Source organism: Jaculus jaculus, chromosome 7 (assembly GCF_020740685.1).
Source record: "Jaculus jaculus isolate mJacJac1 chromosome 7, mJacJac1.mat.Y.cur, whole genome shotgun sequence".
Lineage (NCBI taxonomy): Eukaryota > Metazoa > Chordata > Mammalia > Rodentia > Dipodidae > Jaculus > Jaculus jaculus.
In genome coordinates, this window is record NC_059108.1 from 140,355,422 (window position 1) to 140,368,695 (window position 13,274).

Below are 13,274 nucleotides of genomic sequence, written 5' to 3' on the forward strand. Positions count from 1 at the left end.
AACAGGGAAAATCTGAGAAGTATGGAGACTGTGTTTTTGCTTGCAATTAGACCCCCCCCCCCACCAAGGTAGGGTTTTGCTTTAGCTCAGGCTGACCTGAAATTCACTATGTAGTCTCACAGTGCCTCAAACTCATGGTGATCCTCCTAACTCTGCCTCCTGGAATTAAAGGTGTGCACCATCATGCCTGGCTTGCAATTAAAATTTCTTAAGTTTTGCCAATATACATCTGATGTAAAACAGACCAAGAAGTACTTCAGAAGCTAGGTAACTATAGAGCACTCATCATTTGACATGACTGTTTCCTACTAAAAATCTCAAACTGGAGTCTTTGAGACTTTTATGTATAGACTGGACCATGCCAGTTGAGCGACATTCTGTGCACACTGGGCAGGATGTCTGTCTGTTTTCGTTAATTTCCTCATGTGACAAAATATGTGACACAGCTGGAGACATGGTTCAGTGATTAAGGGTGCTTGCTTGCAAAGCCTGCTGGCCAGGGTTTGATTCCCAGTACCCACATAAACCCAAATGCATAAAATGTCACATGCATCTGGTTTGCAGTGGCAAGAGACCCTGATGCATCTAGTCTGTCTCTCTGCTTACAAATAAATAAATGCAAATATTTTAAAAGAAAATATGTGATACCTAAGGCAGGAAAGAGTCCTTTTGCCTCACAGTTTTGGAGGGTTCGGTCTATCACGGTTAGAAAGCGTGGTAGAGCAGTTCCATACAGACGGGAGTGGAGACACTCGTTGCCCTTGTGGCCATGGGCTAGGAAGCCGGGAACTCTAGACTGGAATCAGAAGCAAAAGAGCTAGGGCTCTCTGACTTCCCAGAATGCCATCAGCTGGGGGCCAATCATACACATGGACCTGAGGGGCACGGCCCCCGTGTTAGCCTTACTGCTGCCCTCTTGCCACCTAAGCTGCCTCTGTAGTGCTCTTCTCTCTCAGTAAGTATCGGATATAATAGATGCAGGCAGGAGCCTGGCTTACAAGTGCAGCTTGGCCACAGAGTCTGTGCTCTCCTGGTCTCCTGACATGTTGTCTACCCTGTTCACTTTGCCCTTCCTACACAAGCCTGCCTAGTGTGGCAGAGTATACTGCTGCAGAGGCAGCCAGCCCGGTTTGCGTCCCTTTCCCTTCACTGAGAATACTTCCTGGTATGTAGGGAGGTCACCTTGGCCGGAACAGTTTAGCAGGGCTACACCTTTGCCAAAGGAATCCAATAACTTCTCAAGAATTTAGTTTTGGGCTGGAGAGATGGCTTAGCGGTTAAGCACTTGCCTGTGAAGCCTAAGGACCCCGGTTCGAGGCTCAGTTCCCCAGGTCCCACGTTAGCCAGATGCACAAGGGGGCGCACGCGTCTGGAGTTCGTTTGCAGAGGCTGGAAGCCCTGGCGCGCCCATTCTCTCTCTCTCCCTCTATCTGTCTTTCTCCCTCTGTCAGTCACTCTCAAATAAATAAATAAAAAATTAAAAAAAAAAAAGAATTTAGTTTTGGTAAAGAGAGTCTGAAGTGCAGTAGACCAGCAAGGCCCAGAAGGAAAGATTCACTGGTTAATGCCACAGAGGCCGGAGTTTCCTAGTTTCTATCCTTCTGAGCCTTGTCCTCATCAATTCTCCCTCTCCCCTTCATTTGTATACCCATATTCTTTGAATAAGTTTTTAGCTTTGTTACAGTCTGTTTTCATTACTCTCAACTGGAAAAGGTCAACAGTTACAGATTCTATCCTGAAAGCTCCTAGAGGCTGGAGGCATGGCTTAGTGGTTAAGGCACTTGCTTACAAAGCCAAAGAATCCAGATCTGATTCCTCAGGACCCATATAAGCCAGATACACCAGGTGGCACGTGGGTCTGGAGTTCTTTTGCAGTGGTTAGAAGCCCTAGCGTGCCCATTTTTTCCCCCTTTCTTTATCTGCCTCTCTCCTTCTCTCTCAAATAAATAATAAAATATTTTAAAGAATAAAATCAAAGCTCTTAGAACTTTTCTATACTTTTCTAGGGAGTTTATTCAGTTTGCATAGCCAGTAAGCTTCTAGAGGTGCAAGACATTTTTGTGTGTTTGTGTGTGTATGAATAGGATTGAACTCAGGCTTTTTTATATGCTAGGCAAGTGCTTTACTACTGAGGAATTTGTTCTCTGCCCACTTGAAGACATTTTAAAATAATGGTTCTCCATCAAAATTATATAGATACATTGAAGTATATTCAGAGGCATCAGGTCCCCCCCACCCCTGAAGTAGGGTCTCACTCTTCTAGCCCAGGTTGACCTGGAACTCACTGTGTAGTCCCAGGTTGGCCTCAAACTCACAGTGATCCTCCTCTCTCTGCTTCCTAATGCTAGGGTTAAAGGTATGTGCTACTACACCCAGCTCGTGTTATTTATTTATTTGGGGGAGAGAGAGACTATGAATGGGCACACCAGGGTCTCTAGCCAGTGCAAACGAACTTCAAATGCATGCACCACCTTGTTCATCTTGCTTACATGGGTACTGGTGAGTCAAACCTGGTCCTTAGATTTTGCAGGCAAGCTCCTTAATCACCATGCCATCTTTACAGTCCCTCTCTTTTTGAGGCAGAGTTTCACTTTAGCCCAGGATGACTTTGAACTCATTCTGTACCCCCAGTCTGGCCTTGAACTCATAGCAGTCCTCCTGCCTCAGTCTCCTGAGGAGTGCTAGGATTAAAGGTGTGTGCCACCATGCCAGGTGGTGGGCATTCCAGTATTCTGAACTCTTCATCGGAATCATCTAGTCAGTGGAGCAAGGCATTGGGGCTTTTCTAGTTCTCATCCCAAACCCTTACCAATTTCGCCCACACACCAGTTCTGAAGGCCTACGAACCATGTGATACGTTTTGTTACAGCAGTGAACCCCACTCCTCTGTATACTTTTTCTGTATTAGTTATCTAATACAAGCAATGTAAGCCACTGTTTAATTTGCCCTGTAGTTTTTTTTTTTTTTTATTTAATTGAGAGTGACAGACACAGAGAGAAAGACAGATAGAGGGAGAGAGAGAGAGAGAGAATGGGTGCGCCAGGGCTTCCAGCCTCTGCAAATGAACTCCAGACGCGTGCGCCCCCTTGTGCATCTGGCTAACGTGGGACCTGGGGAACTGAGCCTCGAACCGGGGTCCTTAGGCTTCACAGGCAAGCGCTTAACCGCTAAGCCATTTCTCCAGCCCAATTTGCCCTGTAGTTTTAGAAGGTGCAGTTCGACATGCCAGAGAAGCATGGCAGATCACAGCAGCAGGAGCGTGTGATGCAGGCTTTCACATGGCAAATCAAGAAGTAGAGAGTAAAAAGAAAAAAAAAATAAAGAAGCAGCAGCAGCAGAGAGTAAGATAGGAAGTAGATTGGGGTGGCATACCTCCAGAGACCAGTATTCTACTTTCCCAGCAAGTCTGTAGCTCCCAGAGTTTCCAGGCTCTCCCAAAGTAGTGCTATCAGCAAAGAACCAGGCATACAAAACATAAGTGTGGGGGACGGTGCAGATTACGACAGGACAGTAGTGGTAGCGTGGGAATCTTTGGGGCAGCTTAGCTTTAAATGGGGCAGGAATGGTAGCATGGGAATCTGGCATCATCAGCTTTTTTTTTTTTTTGGGGGGGGGCAGGGTCTCACCATACAACACTGGTCTTGAACCTCTGATTCTCCCTCAGCCTTCTGGTACTGAGGTGACAGCCGTGAAGCACCAAAGCGGCTTCTTGACGTTCTTTCATTAATTTGTTTCCTATAATTTTTTTTTCTTTCTTTCTTATTGACAACTTCCATGATTGTAAACAATATCCCATGGTAATTCCCTCCCTTCCCCCACTTTCCTCTTTGATACTCCATTCTCCATTATATCCCCTCCCCCTCTCAATCGGTCTCTCTTTTATTTTGATGTCATGATCTTTTCCTCCTATTTGATGGTCTTGTGTAGATAGTTTCAGGCTCTGTGAGGTCATAGATATCCAGGTCATTTTGTGTCTGGAGGAGCACGTTGTAAGGAGTCCTACCCTTCCTTTGGCTCTTACACTCTTTCTGCCACCTCTTCCACAATGGACCCTGAGCCTTGGAAAGTGTGATTGAGATATTTCAGTGCTGAGCACTCCTCTGTCACATCTTCTCAGCACCATGATGCTTTCTGAGTCATCCCCAGGTCATTGCCATTTGAAAAGAGAGGGTTCTGTAACCAAAAGTGAGAGTAGCATTAATATGAGAGTATGAACATTAAGAGAAGTGCTTACTGAGCAGTTTGATATAGTATATACATTTAGCCAGGCAGCAGCAGACATTATACCCCTGGGGCTCATGACTACCCCTGTTGTAGGTTTTCAGTATCAGGGATGTATTCCCTCCCATGGAGCGGGCCTGCAGTCCAATTAGAGGGCAGTTGGTTTCCCCCATAACAGACTTGCCACTATTGAAGCTGTTGGCTCATTTGGCCTGGCTGGCCAAATATAAGGCTTGCAGTGTCCACTGTTGAGTATCTTCACTGGTGATTTCTCTCTCCCCCCATTGCACTGCATGCAGTGTGGCTTTTTCCAGCTTTCTGTGAGCTGGTCTACACGGAGGAGGTTTAATTTAAATTTTTTGTTTTTGTTGTTTTCGAGGTAGGGTTTCACTCTAGCTCAGGCTGACCTGGAATACACTATGTAGTCTTAGGTTGGCTTTGAACTCACAGTAATTCTACTTCTGCCTCTTGAATGTTGGGATTAAAGGTGTGCCACCACACCTGGCTCCTATTAATTATTTTTTTTTAATTTTTGTTTTATGTTTCTTTGTTTGAAAGTGACAGACAGAGAAAGAGGCAGAGAGAGAGAGAGAATGGGCACGCCAAGGCCTCCAGCCACTGCAAATGAACTCCATACACATGTGCCTCCTTGTGCATCTGGCTAACGTGGGTCCTGGGGAATCGAGCCTCGAACCGGGGTCCTTAGGCTTCACAGGCAAGCGCTTAACCGCTAAGCCATCTCTCCAGTCCTAATTATTTTTTAAAATACAGTATCTTTTTATTTATTTGAGAACGACAGACAGAGAGAAACAGGCAGGCAGAGAGAGAGAGAGAAAGAGAATGGGCACGCCAGGGCCTCCAGTCACTGCAAATGAACTCCAGATGCATGTGCCACCTTGTGTATCTGGCCTGTGTGGGTCCTGGGGAATATAAGCCTCAAACCGAGGTCCTTAGGCTTCACAGGCAAGCGCTTAACCACTAAGCCATTTCTCTAGTCCTCCTATTCAATTTTTGATGATATTATGTGAAGTTAGAAAAAAATTTATTTCTGATGCTGATCTATACAGAAATTTTATATCATCAAATTTACCAAGTTTTACTTCATAGTTTGTGTTTTGGTGGTCTGGGAAAATCTCCCTCCCTCCCCCCTCCCCGTAAGGTTTCACACTAGCCCAGACTGAGCTGGAATTCACTATGTATTCTCAAGGTGGCCTCAAACTCACAGTGATCCTCCTACCTCTGCCTCCCAAATGCTGGGATTAAAGGCATGTGCCACCATGCTGGGCTCTTGAAAACTTTTTCCTGAATGGGTCCCAAGTCACTTAAACTGTAGTTAAATTTTGTTGGATTTTTCCTCCCTGAGACTAGAGACAGAATGCACCACCTAATCTAGAATTTACTTTACTATAAAGTACAACATGTGGACAGTTGTCAACAACTCAATAATATGTAGACTAGCCATTTATATTACATTTATTTCCTGATTTTGATAATTTTACTGTAATTACATAAGATCATGTTTTTTTAAAAATTTTTAAAAATTATTTATTTATTTGAGAGCGACAGACACAGACAGAAAGACAGATAGAGGGAGAGAGAGAGAATGGTCGTGCCAGGGCTTCCAGCCTCTGCAAACGAACTCCAGACGCGTGTGCCCCCTTGTGCATCTGGCTAATGTGGGACCTGGGGAACCGAGCCTCAAACCGGGGTCCTTAGGCTTCACAGGCAAGCGCTTAACCGCTAAGCCATCTCTCCAGCCTCATGTTTTGTTTTTAAGAAACAAATGTTAAAAGATAAAAATAACCGGGTATGGTGGTGTACAATTTTAATCACAGCAGTTGGGAGGCTGAGGTAGGAGGATCACTGTGAGTTCGAGGCCTACAGAGTGAGTTCCAAGTCCGCCTAGGCTACAGTGAGACTCTACTCCAAAAGAAAAAAAAAAAAGAAAAACTCAAAAAAATTAAAACAAAACGTTAAAGATAATGGCTAAAGAAATTCATGAGAGTATTCTTTCCTTTTCAGTATTGGACATTATTTATGGAGTATTTCAGGTTTTCTTTTGTTTTGTTTTTTTTTTTTTTTTTGAAAGACTATGGAAAGAAATATTTAGGAGGTGGGAAGAAGGAACCAGTAGTGCCATGAGAGAGGCTGTAAATTTAGTTGGTGCCATCATGGTGACTTGAAACTTTTTCTTCTAGAATTTTTGAGTAGGGGAGTGCTTGCCTGTTTGTTTGGGGAGGATTCTTGAAATGTGGAGAGAGTCCTCCTGGCAGAAGGAAAACCAGATGGCAAGAGGATGTTGCAATGCTCTGTTGAAGGGAGTGGCTCTGAGATTTATTTATTTATATATTTTATTTTTATTTATGTATTTATTAGAGAGAGAGAAAGAGAGAATGGGTACACCAGGGCCTCTAGTCACTGCAAATGAACTCCAAATACATGTGACACCTTGTGCATCTGGCTTATGTGGGTTGTGGGGAGTCAAACCCAGGTTGTTAGGCTTTGGCAGACAAGCACCTTAACCGCTAAGGCATCTCTCCAGTCTGATTTATTATTATTGTTATTATTATTATTTGTTATGGAATTAGATCTACTAGTTTGTTCTTTTTTTTTTTTTCTTTTGGCTTTTTTGAGGTAGGGTCTTACTCTAGCTCAGGCTGACCTGGAATTTACTATGTAGTCTCAGGTTGGCCTCAAACTCATGGCAATCCTCCTATCTATGCCTCCTAAATGTTGGGAGTAAAGGCGAGCACCTCCACGCCTGGTTAAGTTCCTTTGTTTTGAGGAAAGGTTTCACTCTAGTCAAAGCTGGCCTTGAACTCACGGTGATCCTCTTACCTCTGCCTCCCACGTGCTGGGGTAAAGGCGTGCGCCACCACACTGCCTGCTACTTTCGTGAACCAGTATTATGTACAAGAAGCTAGCCTATAGTGGAAGTGCATAGTTACGTGAATTTTAACCTTGGTGTGTGCTGTGTCAAGATAGGCAACATTTTCGTGCTGCTTAAACTTTCCTGGTGACAGTTGGATGTGGTCGTACACACTGTAATCCTAGCACATGAGAGGTGGAGGCAAAGAGATCAGGAAGTCAAAGCTACCCTCATCTACAGAGGGAGTTGGAGGCCAGCCTGGGCTGCGAGACACTGGCTCAAAAAAAAAAAAAAAAAGTAAAACGAGGGTAAACAAAATTCCCTGGTGCCAAACAAGAAGATCTGGATCTGAGGCATAAAAATTTATTACTAATTCTGGTTAGAAGCCAGAAAATAAGGTGGAGTTAAAGATAACTTTAAACTTGGGAGACTGGGTAGACTGGATGGTGATGCTGGTGACCAAAATAGGTAATAATAGAAGAGGAGGCTCAGACTGGGCTGGAGGGAGGGGCTAGATGGGGAAACAAGTTCAGCCTTAGGTTTGTTGAGTTTGAGGTGCCCATGGGATCTAAATGATAGAGAGAGGCACGTGGAATTGTCAGTTTGGAGTTCCGAAAGGAAATTTGGGGCTGTGCTTCTTCACCAGCACCTGAGGTCTGGAGGCAGTTTTATGATAGCCATGTGCTGCTGCTAGTTGTTTTAGCCCAAATTGTGAATAAAATCAGTGTCAGCAATATGTGCTGAGTGTATGTAAAAAGGAAAATGAAACTACTTTAGAACATTGTATTGAAGGGTCCATTCTCTGCTTATCTGTTTCTATGCTGATTTCTTATGTTGCTTTCCACACAGTTTTAGGTTGTACACAGCATTTATGGATGTACGTGGTTTAACTATTGGTTATATTTCCCATTGCGGCTTTGTCTAAGAGTACCTTTTTGGGCTGGGCATGGTGGTGCATACCTTTAATCTCAGTATTTGGGAGGCAGAGGTAGAAGGATGCAAGTTTGAGGCCAGCCTAATGCTGCAGAGTGAATTTCAGATCCACCTGGGCTAGAGTCATACCCTACCTTGAAAAATAAATAAAATATAATAATTGAAAAAATAAAGAGTGCCTTTTTGGAGCTGGACATGATGGTGCATGCCTTTAATACCAGTCCTTGGGAGGAAGACATAAGAGGATTGCCATGAGTTTAAGGCCACCCTGGGACTACATAGTGAATTCCAGGTCAGCCTGGGCTAGAGTAAGATCTTGCCTTTAAAACCAAAACAAAAAAAAGAGTACCTTTTTAAGCACTTTATGAACATGGTTGGCAGCTGGCAGGCTGTGGATAAAATAGCCTGTTTGATCTGCTCCTTCTTGTCTTACAAGTGTTTCATGGTGTGTCATGGTGCTAGCTGGAAGATACTCCTCTACCTTTTTATTCCCCTTCACAAAGTAATACTGTTTTTTTAAATTATTTATTTGAGAGCGACAGACACAGAGAGAAAGGCAGATAGAGGGAGAGAGAGAGAATGGGCACGCCAGGGCTTCCAGCCTCTGCAAACGAACTCCAGACGCGTGTGCCCCCTTGTGCATCTGGCTAACGTGGGACCTGGGGAACCGAGCCTCGAACCGGGGTCCTTAGGCTTCACAGGCAAGCGCTTAACCGAAAGTAATATTGTTAAAGCGAATGTATTTTGGTGTTCCTAAATCTCCCCTTGTGCTAGCATGATTTATAAATTAAGGGACCTCTTGATACATCCAGACTTTGAAATACACTGAGAATTTGCAGCCTGTACTCCGTTTTCAGAGAGCTTGATTTCGCCGGCAGTTCACTAGAGTCCCAGGAGCTGCATGAAACCTGGGATAGCTTCTAGTGCAAACCAACCCAAACTGTAAGCGGCACATCGTGAGACTGTGTGTGTGTGATTCTTTTTCTGTTTTTTAGTTTTAGTTGTTTTTTTTTTTGTTTTGTTTTGTTTTTTGAGACAGGGTTTCATGTAGTTCAGGGTGGCCTTGAGCTCACTAGCTAGCTGAGGATAACCTTCAACTTCTCATCCTCTTGACTTACTCCCAAGTGCTGGGATCATAGGTATGCAATACTGGAATGGCTTGTCATTTTTGTCTTCTTCCTTTCCCTGTCTTCCTTCCCTCCCTCATTCATTTGCACAGTGAATATTGTAAATGATGTCATGTCACAATATTAAGGTGTCAGATGTGGGTTCTAGAAATGCCCTAATGTTACTTATGTGATTATTGTAGCTTAATCTTTTCTTTGCCAGGGTACTTGTTTTGAGAGACTATAGTATATGTTTTCATTTAGTCCTTCAACAGATATTTACTGTGTTCCTATGAGATCTCATTTTCTAGAATCATAATAAATTTTATTAGTCAGGTGCTGTGGCACACCATCTTTAGTCCCAGCACTCACAAAGCCAGGTTGGGGGATCCCTGTGACTGGAGCCAGCCTATGCCCCAGAGTTCCAGGCCTGCTTGGTCTAGAGTAAGACCCTACTTCAAAAAACCAAAATAAATTAAATAAATAAACGAGAGAGAAATGTTGTTGAACATTAATTCCTTGTTAATAGTAATTATCCTGGTGCCAGATGTACAGTAGTGAACCAAACAGGCTTGGTCCTTCCCTCATGGTATGTTACACATTTATGAGGTAGTGATAATCTTTATTTTATTTTATTATTTTGGGTTTTTTTGTTGTTGTTTTGAGGTAGGGTTTCACTCAAGCCCAGGCTGATCTGGAATTCAGTATGTAGTCTCAGGGTGGCCGTGAACTCAGTGATCCTCCTACCTCTGCCTCCCCATGTGCTGGGATAGAAGGTGTGTGCCACCGCACCCAGCTTATTCTATTGTCTTTTAAATTTTTATTTATTTATTTGCAATGAGAGAGAATGAATGAATGAATATGGGCACACCAGGGCCTCCAACTGCTGCACATGAACTCCACATGCATCATTTGTTCATCTAGTTCTACATGGGTACTGGGGAATTGAACCCAGCTTGTTAGGCTTTGCAGGCAAGTGCCTTAACCAATGACCCATCTCTCCAGCCCTATATTTTTATTTTTTAAATGTTTTATTAATTTGAGAGAGGAAGGGATCAAGTGAGGGGGGGAGAGGAAGGATCAGAATGACGCACCAGTGCCTCCATCCACTGCGACAAACCCCAGACGCACGTGGCACCTTGTGCATCTGGCTTACATGGGTCCTGGGTAATTGAACTTAGGTACTTTGGCTTTGCAGGCAAGCACCTTAACTGCTAAGCCATTTATCCGGCCCTTTATTTTAATTAATTAATTAATTTTTTTTTCCCAAGGTATGGCCTCACTCTAGCTCAGGCTGACCTGGAATTCACTATGTAGTTTCAGGGTGGCCTCGAACTCATGGTGATCCTCCTACCTCTGCCTACTGAGTGCTGGGATTAAAGGCATGTGCCACCACACCCAGCTATTTTTTATATTTATTATTTTTTTATTTGCAGGCAGAGAGAGAGAGAGAGAGAAGAGAAACAGAATGGGCACATCAGGGCCTCCAGCCACTGCAGATGAGCTTTAGGTGCATGTGCTACTTTGTGCATCTGTCTTTGTGTGGCTACTGGGCAATTGAACCCAGATCATTTGGCTTTCCAGGCAAGTGCCTTAACTGCTGAGTTATCTCTCCAGTTCTTTTTCAAAAATTATTTTAAGTAAATTTAAAAATTTTTGTTTGTTTAGTTGCAAGCAAAGAGGGGGGAATGAATGAATATGGGCATGCTAGGGCATGGTGCCACTGCAAATGAACTTCCTTCCTTCTTTCCTTCCTTTTCTCAGTAGGGTCTCGCTGTAGCTCAGGCTGACCTGGAATTCACTGTATAGACTCAGGGTGGCCTTGAACTCTTGGCGATCCTCCTACCTCTGCCTCTTTAGTGCTGGGATTAAAGGCGTGCACCACCACGCCTGGCTTTTCTTTAAAATACATTTAATTTCAAAGTTGGGCATGGTGGCACACACCTTTAAACCCAGCACTTGGCAAGCAGAGGTAGGAGGATCTTTGTGAGTTCGAGGCCAGCCTGAGATGACAAAGTGAATTTCAGGTCAGCCTGGGCCAGAGCAAGACCCTACCTCAGAAAAAAAAAGGAAGGGAGGAAATGCATATTTTAATTTCAGTAGGATTTTGATGAAATCACACAGTATTTACTTATTAGTTAAATTTATTTATTTGAGAGAAAGAATGTGTAAGTGACTATGGGCGCACTAGGGCCACTTCCCCTGCCAGCAGGCTCCAAATGCATGCACCACTTTGTACATCTGGCCCTAAGTGGGCACTAGGGAATTGAGCCTGGGCCTGCAGGCTTTGCAAGCAAACACCTTTAACAGCTGAGCTATTTTAGTACTCAGCCTGAGGCAGTGGTTTTTTATTTATTTATTTATTTTGGTTTTTCAGGTCATCTATTTGTGGGCACATGTGTATGCGCATGCATGCACACATACACACACACATGCACGGCTTTATGTGGGTGCTAGGGAATTGAATTTGGAAAGCTTTGCAAGCAAGTGGGGCTTAACCTCTAAGCCATCTCTCTGGCCCAAGGTGGTTTTATTTGTTTATTTTATATTTGTGTGTGTGACAGAAAGAGGCGGGTGGGGGGGGGGAGGAAGAATGGCCATGCCAGGGCCTTTAGCTGCTGTGAACAAACTCCAGATGTGTGTGCCCCCTTGTACACATGTGTGACATTGCATGTTTATGTCACTCTGCTGTCTGCTACATGGGACTTGGAAATTCGAACATGTGTTCTTAGGCTTTGTAAGCAAGCACCTTAACTGCAAAGCCATCTCCAGCCCACAAGGCAGTTTTATAAAAATATTTATTTATTTTTAATCAGAAACAGAAAGAATAGTGACAGAAGCCTTTAGCCATTGCAGGCGATGTAGATCAGGCCTTAATCGGTCAGAAAGTAGTTGCTTACCTCCTACAAGTAGTGCCACTCTTGCATGTGGCTTGGTATTTATATATTATAAGTGCCATCAGGCATGGTAACATGCACCTGTAATCCCAGCATTTGGGAGGCTGAGGCAGCAAGATCATAAATTTGAGGCCAGCTTGAGCTACATAATGAGATGATGTCAGGGGGGTGAGGGGGAGGAAGCATGTGAGTGAGCACCAGCTATGGTGGTGTACTCCTTTAGTCCCAGCACTGGGGAGGCAGAGGTAGGAGGATTGCTGTGAGTTTGAGGCCAGCCTGGAACTACCGAATGAGTTCCAGATCAACCAGGGCTAGAGTGAGACCCTGTTTCAGAAAAAAAAAAAAAAAAAGAAGAAGAAGAAGAAAGGAAGGAAAGAGGGAGGGAGGGAGTAAGGGAAGGAGGGAAGGAAGGAACAAGAAGGCAGGAGGTGGGGGAAAGAAAAGAGAGAAAGAAGGTACTTGGCAAGGATAAAAAACAGGGATAATCTTAACATGCTGCCTTCATTTATTCTTTTTTTTTCCTTTGGTTTTTCAAGACACTGTTTCCCCCTAGACCAGGCTGACTTGGAATTTGCTATGTAGTCTGTGGGTGACCTCAAACTCTTGGTGATCCACCTACTTCTGCCTCCAAAGTACTAGGATTAAAGCCTTGAGCCACCACGCTGGCTTTAGCATGCTTCTTTTGTAAAAGAATGCTTAAATCAAGATGATGGAGGACAGCAGTTCATGACACCTACTGGTCAATCTAAGAGTTGTCCTTCTTAAGGTAGATCTCACCACCTCTTCATGTTGTTTTTTGTCTTTTTAGAGATCTTTCTGTGTTGCTCAGACTGGCCTCAGGCAACCAACTTGCCTCAGCCTCTAAAAGTAGCTGGACGTACAGGTGGTGCTGCCGTCCCTGGCTCTTTCTACTTCTACACAGTGCTGGGCCACACACAGCCACACATTTTATTCTCCTTTAAAAGAATTTTATTATTATTATTTGAGAGAGAGAGAGAGCAAAAGAAGCAGATAGAGAATGGGTGTACCAGGGCCCCTAGCCACTGCCAACAGACTCCAGACGCATGTGCCACCTTGTGCATCTGGTTTATTGTAGTTACTGGGGAATCACACCTCTGTCCTTAGGCTTTCGCAAGGAAGTGCTTTAACTACTAAGCCATCTCTCCAGCTCCATATTTTACTTTTCCGCATCACTTACTTGGGTTAACATTGAGGAAGGATGAACCACGCATTTCCACAGCAGCCTA

General features: G+C 44.0%; 1 protein-coding gene across 1 annotated transcript in view; it reads left to right on the forward strand.

Moving 5' to 3' along the window:
* Sptlc2 (serine palmitoyltransferase long chain base subunit 2) overlaps positions 1-13,274 on the forward strand; it is a 93,523-nt gene that overhangs the window by 10,089 nt on the left and 70,160 nt on the right. The window lies entirely within an intron of this gene.